Genomic DNA, 7,304 nt, shown 5'->3' with positions numbered 1-7,304 from the left:
ATCACGAGCGGTGCCGCTAATCTTTATATAGAAATATCACGAGCGGTGCCGCTAATCTTTATACAGAAATATCACGAGGGGTGCCGCTAATCTTTATATAGAAATATCACGAGCGGTGCCGCTAATCTTTATATAGAAATATCACGAGCAGTGCCGCTAATCTTTATATAGAAATATCATGTGCAGTGCCGCTAATCTTTATATAGAAATATCACGAGCGGTGCCGCTAATCTTTATATAGAAATATCACGAGCGGTGCCTCTAATCTTTATATAGAAATATCACGAGCGGTGCCGCTAATCTTTATATAGAAATATCACGAGCGGTGCCGCTAATCTTTATATAGAAATATCACGAGCGGTGCCGCTAATCTTTATATAGAAATATCACGAGCGGTGCCGCTAATCTTTATATAGAAATATCACGAGCAGTGCCGCCTAGCAGTGACCACGTTTCCCGCCTACCAGTGACTGCGCTTCCGCCAATTTGTGACCACTAGCTTCTGTGCGTAGGCGTAGTACGTCTCACGTTTTCCCGCCGAAATTGCCCGCAGTCTATGTCGCCTGCTCCAGCAGAACTGCGCAATTATAAACATCGGCATGACAGATTCTATCGCGCAGTTCTCACTTGTGACATAATAAAGGTAAATGCTAGACTGTATGGGCTCCTTCCAGGTGTGATGTCAGCTCTGGGGGCGTGTCATACCAGGGGGGGGCGTGTTCTGACAGCAAAGGCAGGAAGAGAAGACGCCATTACACGTCTCTGCCGTCTGGTGCAGGGAGAGAAGCCTCCTTTACATACTGTCTTAGCTGTCTCTATGGCTCCGGCGTCTGTGAGCAGTGTGGAGTTAGGTCAGCAGCGTCGGTGACAGGCAGGAGGGTTTAGTAACAGGTTGGTGTCTTAGATGTTTGGTTGATGGGGCTGATACTTGGGGCTAACTAGTGGGATTTGGGGGCTTACCTGGGAGCTGTTGGGTTCCCGGAGGGGAGGGGGAATTAATGCACGCTGGTTGGGTTGGGGGGTTAATGCATGCTTACGGGCTCTATTTGGGTTCGGGGGGGGGGGGGTGTTAATGCACGCTTTTGGGTAGGGGTTAATGCATGCTTACGGGGTCTGTTTAGGGTCTGGAGGGGTTAATGCTTGTGGGGTTTGCTTGGGCTCCCAGAGGGGTTAATGAATGCTTGCAAGGTCTATTTGGGGTCCGGGGGGTTAATGCATGCTTGTGGGGTCTGGTTGGGGGCTTGGGATATATAATGCATGCTTGTGGGGTCTGGTTGTACTTTGGGGGGGTTCTAATATATGCTTGTGGGGCCTGTTTGGGGCAGGGGGGATGGGGGTTAATGCACGCTTACGGGTCTGGGGGGGGTTAATGCATGCTTGTGGGGTCTGGTTGTACTTCGGGGGGTACTAATGCATGCTTCTGGGGTCTGTTTGGGGCAGGGGGTGGGGGTTAATGCATGCTTACGGGTCTGGTGGGGTCCGGGGAGGGTTAATGCATGCTTGTGGGGTCTGGCTGTACTTTTTTTGGGGGGGGTTTAATGCATGCTTGTGGAGTATGTTTGGGGCAGGGGGTTAATCCACGCTTAGGGGTCTGGGGGGGGTTAATGCATGCTTCTGGGGTCTGGTTGGGGGTGGTGGGGTTAATGCACGCTTGTGGGGTCTGGTTGTACTTCGGGGGTACTAATGCATGCTTCTGGGGTCTGTTTGGGGCAGGGGTTAATGCATGCTTGTGGGGTCTGTTTGGGGCAGGGGGTTAATGCACGCTTGTGGGGGTCTGGTTGTACTTGGGGGGGGGGGGGGGGGTTACTAATGCATTTTTGTGGAGTCTGGTTCGGGGTGGGGGTTAATGCACGCTTGTGGGGTCTGGTTGTACTTCGAGGGGTACTAATGCATGCATGTGAGGTCTGCTTTGGGCTCCCAGGGGGGTTATTGCACGCTTGCAGGGTCTGTTTTGTCAGGGGGGTGGGGGTTAATGCACACTTGTGGGGTCTGCTTGGGCTCCCAGGGGTGTTAAGGCTGGCTTGTGGGGTCTGTTTGGGTCGGGGGGGTTAATGCATGCTTGTTGGGTCCTGGGGGGGTTAATACACGTCTGAGGGGTCTGGTTGGGTCTCCGGGGGGGTGTTAATGCACGCTCCTGGGGTCTGGCTGAGTACAGGGTGTGTTAGTGCACGTTTGTGGTGTCGGGTAGTCCCGGGAGAGAGGGGTTAATGCACGTTTGTGGTGTCTGGTAGTCCTGGGAGAGAGGGGTTAATGCACGTTTGTGGTGTCTGGTAGTCCTGGGAGAGAGGGGTTAATGCACGTTTGTGGTGTCTGGTAGTCCCGGGAGAGAGGGGTTAATGCACGCTTGTGGTGTCTGGTAGTCCCGGGAGAGGGGGATTGATGATGCACGCTTGTGTCTGGTAGTCCCGGGAGAGGGGGGTTGATGATGCAAGCTTGTGGTGTCTGGTAGTCCCGGGAGAGGGGGGTTGATGATGCACGCTTGTGGTGTCTGGTAGTCCCGGGAGAGGGGGGTTGATGATGCACGCTTGTGGTGTCTGGTAGTCCCGGGAGAGGGGGGTTGATGATGCACGCTTGTGGTGTCTGGTAGTCCCGGGAGAGGGGGGTTGATGATGCACGCTTGTGGTGTCTGGTAGTCCCGGGAGAGGGGGGTTGATGATGCACGCTTGTGGTGTCTGGTAGTCCCGGGAGAGGGGGGTTGATGATGCACGCTTGTGGTGTCTGGTAGTCCCGGGAGAGGGGGGTTGATGATGCACGCTTGTGGTGTCTGGTAGTCCCGGGAGAGGGGGGTTGATGATGCACGCTTGTGGTGTCTGGTAGTCCCGGGAGAGGGGGGTTGATGATGCACGCTTGTGGTGTCTGGTAGTCCCGGGAGAGGGGGGTTGATGATGCACGCTTGTGGTGTCTGGTAGTCCCGGGAGAGGGGGGTTGATGATGCACGCTTGTGGTGTCTGGTAGTCCCGGGAGAGGGGGGTTGATGATGCACGCTTGTGGTGTCTGGTAGTCCCGGGAGAGGGGGGTTGATGATGCACGCTTGTGGTGTCTGGTAGTCCCGGGAGAGGAGGGTTGATGATGCACGCTTGTGGTGTCTGGTAGTCCCGGGAGAGGGGGGTTGATGATGCACGCTTGGGGTGTCTGGCAGTCCCGGGAGAGGGGGGTTAATGATGCATGCTTGTGGGGTATGGTTGGGGGTTAATACACGCTTGTGGGCTCTGGTTGTATTTCGGGGGGGTGCTAATGCATGCTTGTGGGGTCTGCTTGGGCTCCCAGGAGGGTTAATGCACGCTTGCCGTGTCTGGTTGGGTCCCGGGGGGGGGGGGGGTTAATGCACACTTGCCGTGTCTGGTTGGGTCCCGGGGGGGGGGGGGTGTTAATGCACACTTGCCGTGTCTGGCTGGGTCCCGGGGGGGTTAGTGCACGCTTGCCGTGTCTGGTTGGGTCCTGGGGGGGGTTAATGCACGCTTGCCGTGTCTGGTTGGGTCCTGGGGGGGGTTAATGCACGCTTGCCGTGTTTGGTTGGGTCCCGGGGGGGTTAATGCACGCTTGCCGTGTTTGGTTGTGTCCCGGGGGAGGTTAATGCACACGCAGGGTTGGGTAGTCCTGGGGGGGGTTAATGCACGATTGTGTGTTCTGTTTGGGTCCCGGGGGGGTTAATGCACGTTTTTGAGGTCTGGTTGGGCTCCCGGGGGATTAATGCACGCTTATGGGTTCTGGTTGGATCTCAGGGGTGGTTAATGTACGCTTGTGGGTTCTGTTTGGATTTCCGGCTGGATTAATGCATGCTTGTGGGGCCTGGGTGGGCTCCTTACTGTGGGGGGGGGGGATTAGTGCACGTTTTTGTGGTTTGGTTGGGCTCCAGGGGGGGGTTAATGCATGCTTTTGGGGTCTAGTTGGGCCCTGGGGGGGTTAATGCACGTTTGCGGGGTCTGAGTGGACCCTGCATTAACCCACCCCAGATCCCACAAGCGCGGAGGGTTTAATTCACACTTGTGTGTCTGGTTGGGCTCACGGGGAGGGGGTTAATGCATGCGTTTGTTGTCTGGTGGGCTCCTTGGGGGTCTAATGCAGGGCCCAACCAGACCTCTCAAGCGTGCATTAACCCTTCCCCGGGGCCCTACCAGACCCCACAAGCATGCGTTAATCGACCCCCAGAAGCCCAACCAGACCCCACGAGCTTGCATTATCCCTAGTAGGGCCCCCCGGGGACAAACAGACCCCACAAGCGTGCATTAACTCCTCCTGGTCAGGCTGGGATCTTGGGGCAGGGGGGATTTAATGCGCAATTGTGGTGTCTTGGGAACTTGATGCTAGGGCAACGGGGCCTGTCTGCATCTGTTGTGACTTGAAAGGGATGGATTGATTTTGGGGTAGGCGCTCGACTGGTAGGGCTTTTTGTTTGGGTAAGAGGTGCCATCTGGTGGGGGTTTATACTTTCGGGGGATGGACATCCGACGGGGGATGGACATCCAACAGGGGTTTATGATGGGGAAGCTGGACAACCGATGGGACTTATGCTGGGAGGGGGTGGACGTCCGATGAGGTTTATGCTGGGGAGGGGTCAGGGGTGGACGTCCGATGAGGTTTTATGCGGGGGGTGAATGTCCAATGATGGTTTTATGCTGGGAATGGCATCCAATAGGGGCTTAAGGGGGGTGGACGTCCGATAGGGGCTTAGGCTTAAGGGGGGTGGACGTCCGATGAAGGTTTATGCTGGGGGGGTGGACGTCCTACGGGGGTTTATGCCGGGGTGGACGTCCGATGTGGGTTCATTCTGGGGGGTGGACGTCTGATAGGGTTTTATGCTTGGGGGCGTGTAGACGTCGAATGGGGGGCTTATGCTTGGGGGCGTGTAGACGTCGAATGGGGGCTTATGCTTGGGGGCGTGTAGACGTCGAATGGGGGCTTATGCTTGGGGGCGTGTGGACGTCGGATGGGGGCTTATGCTTGGGGGCGTGTGGACGTCCGATGGGGGCTTATGCTTGGGGGCGTGTGGACGTCCGATGGGGGCTTATGCTTGGGGGCGTGTGGACGTCCGATGGGGGCTTATGCTTGGGGGCGTGTGGACGTCCGATGGGGGCTTATGCTTGGGGGCGTGTGGACGTCCGATGGGGGCTTATGCTTGGGGGCGTGTGGACGTCCGATGGGGGCTTATGCTTGGGGGCGTGTGGACGTCCGATGGGGGCTTATGCTTGGGGGCGTGTGGACGTCCGATGGGGGCTTATGCTTGGGGGCGTGTGGACGTCCGATGGGGGCTTATGCTTGGGGGCGTGTGGACGTCCGATGGGGGCTTATGCTTGGGGGCGTGTGGACGTCCGATGGGGGCTTATGCTTGGGGGCGTGTGGACGTCCGATGGGGGCTTATGCTTGGGGGCGTGTGGACGTCCGATGGGGGCCTGTGCGCTTGGGGGCGTGTGGACGTCCGATGGGGGCCTGTGCGCTTGGGGGCGTGTGGACGTCCGATGGGGGGTTTTGCTTGGGGGAAGGGGGCATTTGGGCTTTGATGGGTTTATCCTGTGGGGTCCACTGATTAGTGTGAGGTGGAGGTTTATGATTGGACAGGGGGGGGGGGGGGTTACCCTGTGTGGCCCTCTGGTTGGTGTGCGGGGTGGTTAATGCTTCATTGGGGCACACAAAAAGCTATGTTTGTATGCTGCTTATGCTAGGAGGGAACACTACTAACTGGCATGAAGCTAATCCGTTTTCGCTTAGTGTCAGTAGGAGGCAGACATGGGTCCGGACCACCCAGGCTGGTTTCTGCCTTAGGTCTTCATTTTTTTTTATTAATGATTTCCCTTTTTTCTTTCAGATATGGCTTTTAAGGGCGACAGAGTCGAGTTATCACTCTGATCTCCCACCTAGAATTGTCACTACCATATCATCTGTGGTCTACGAGGCAGGGCCCTAACACATCAAGAGTGTTTGCGGTTTTCCGGCAGACAGTCCTTGCCACTAATCCCCTACCCTCTCGCCCCCCAGAGCCAGATAGAGTAGGGAGGGAAGACAAATCCATTACCTGCCAGTGGCCCGAAAGTCTGTGTAAAGGTTAGGATTTGAAATCTTCAGGACAGGTATATCCTACCAGGCAGTGAGGGGGCTCCATTAAAAAAATGAAGGGACAAGACAAATATGTCCTAGTTTTCCCCTGAGCAATATGGACATCTCCTGGGGAAACCTTCCTATTCATGCGGCCTCCACGTTTGACAGAGGCTCCTGCGACCCTACTCTTAAAAATCCAGGCTCTTGTCTAGCCTCTGGTGGCTGGGCCACACCACCTGCGCCCTGAACAATCATGCACGCCAACTTTCTAGTGCTTCCTGCCCTCTACCTATCAGGGTAAGAGTACTTTTCTTCTGCAACAGAAGACTAAACTCCTGCTTCCCAAGAGGTGCACAGTCCAATTGTGGTTTTGGAAATGTTCAGTCCAAAAAAGCAACCAACAGGACAACTCCCCTACCCGCCAGGAAAAGAAACATTCCTTCAGGCCCAACCCCCTCCTGGCGTCCACAAACCCATCAGCGCTGGTCTACGCCTGGATCTAGCAGACTCCCTTTGGCATGACGGGGCGTTCCCACCTTGGATGTCTTTCAGGGTTGGCTGCCATCTCCTTCACTATTCAAGGCTGGTATTATGATATCTGGTCCTAGACACCAGAAGCAGGCCATGGGGGGGGCCGAGCCACAGACCCTTCAGTCCTGCCCGCATGCACCAACATCATATTACAGTTGTACAATACATAGAAATGCATTGCATGAAACAAGCAAAATTTTTCAATGCAAAAAAATGCACTTTTATAAAATTAAAGGTTTCTATATATGTAAATGTTATTTAGCCAATATTTCTGTAAGTAAAAGTCTGAGATTTCTGTGGGAAATCTTAATTTGTTCCTCTTAAACTGGTTCTGAATGTAAATAAAACATTGCTCTGATTTAAGTCTCCATGTTGTAATTTAGCCTTTTATTTCATGCATGGACAAGCCCATTGATGCATCTGTGTAAGGCCTCTTTCACACTTCAGTTTTTTGCATCAGTCAAGATCCGCCAAAAGGACGGATGGCGGATCCGTTTTAGTACTGATGCCAACGGATGTCACCCGTCCGTTTTTTTGACGGATCCGACAAATGAAGAATTTTAAAGGAATTGCAGCCTGGAAAAGGAGAGAGATTTTTTTTTTTTGTCCGGCAGCCAGAAAGAATTTCGGGTTAAATGAGTGTCTGGAGGATCCCCCACAGAAAAAAACGTTGCAAGCTCCGTTTTGAAATCTTTGAGGATGGTGACGGACAGGAACTTTTGGCGGATCCGCAAAAAAAC

At 54.5% G+C, this 7,304-nt stretch overlaps 1 long non-coding RNA gene across 1 annotated transcript; it reads left to right on the top strand.

The window, feature by feature from the left end:
- The first annotated feature begins 747 nt into the window (after positions 1–747).
- On the top strand, positions 748–6,932 carry LOC141087488 (uncharacterized). The gene is made up of 2 exons (XR_012231666.1): positions 748–891; positions 5,804–6,932. It is a non-coding gene; the product is annotated as an uncharacterized lncRNA (long non-coding RNA).
- Positions 6,933–7,304: the final 372 nt, after the last annotated feature.

The sequence above is a fragment of the Dendrobates tinctorius genome, unplaced genomic scaffold, assembly GCF_039654945.1.
Source record: "Dendrobates tinctorius isolate UK_male_01 unplaced genomic scaffold, ASM3965494v1 ptg000034l, whole genome shotgun sequence".
NCBI classification, from domain to species: Eukaryota; Metazoa; Chordata; class Amphibia; order Anura; family Dendrobatidae; genus Dendrobates; species Dendrobates tinctorius.
The sequence above is the reverse complement of the archived record's forward strand: the minus strand, read 5'-3'. Positions and strand labels throughout refer to the sequence as shown.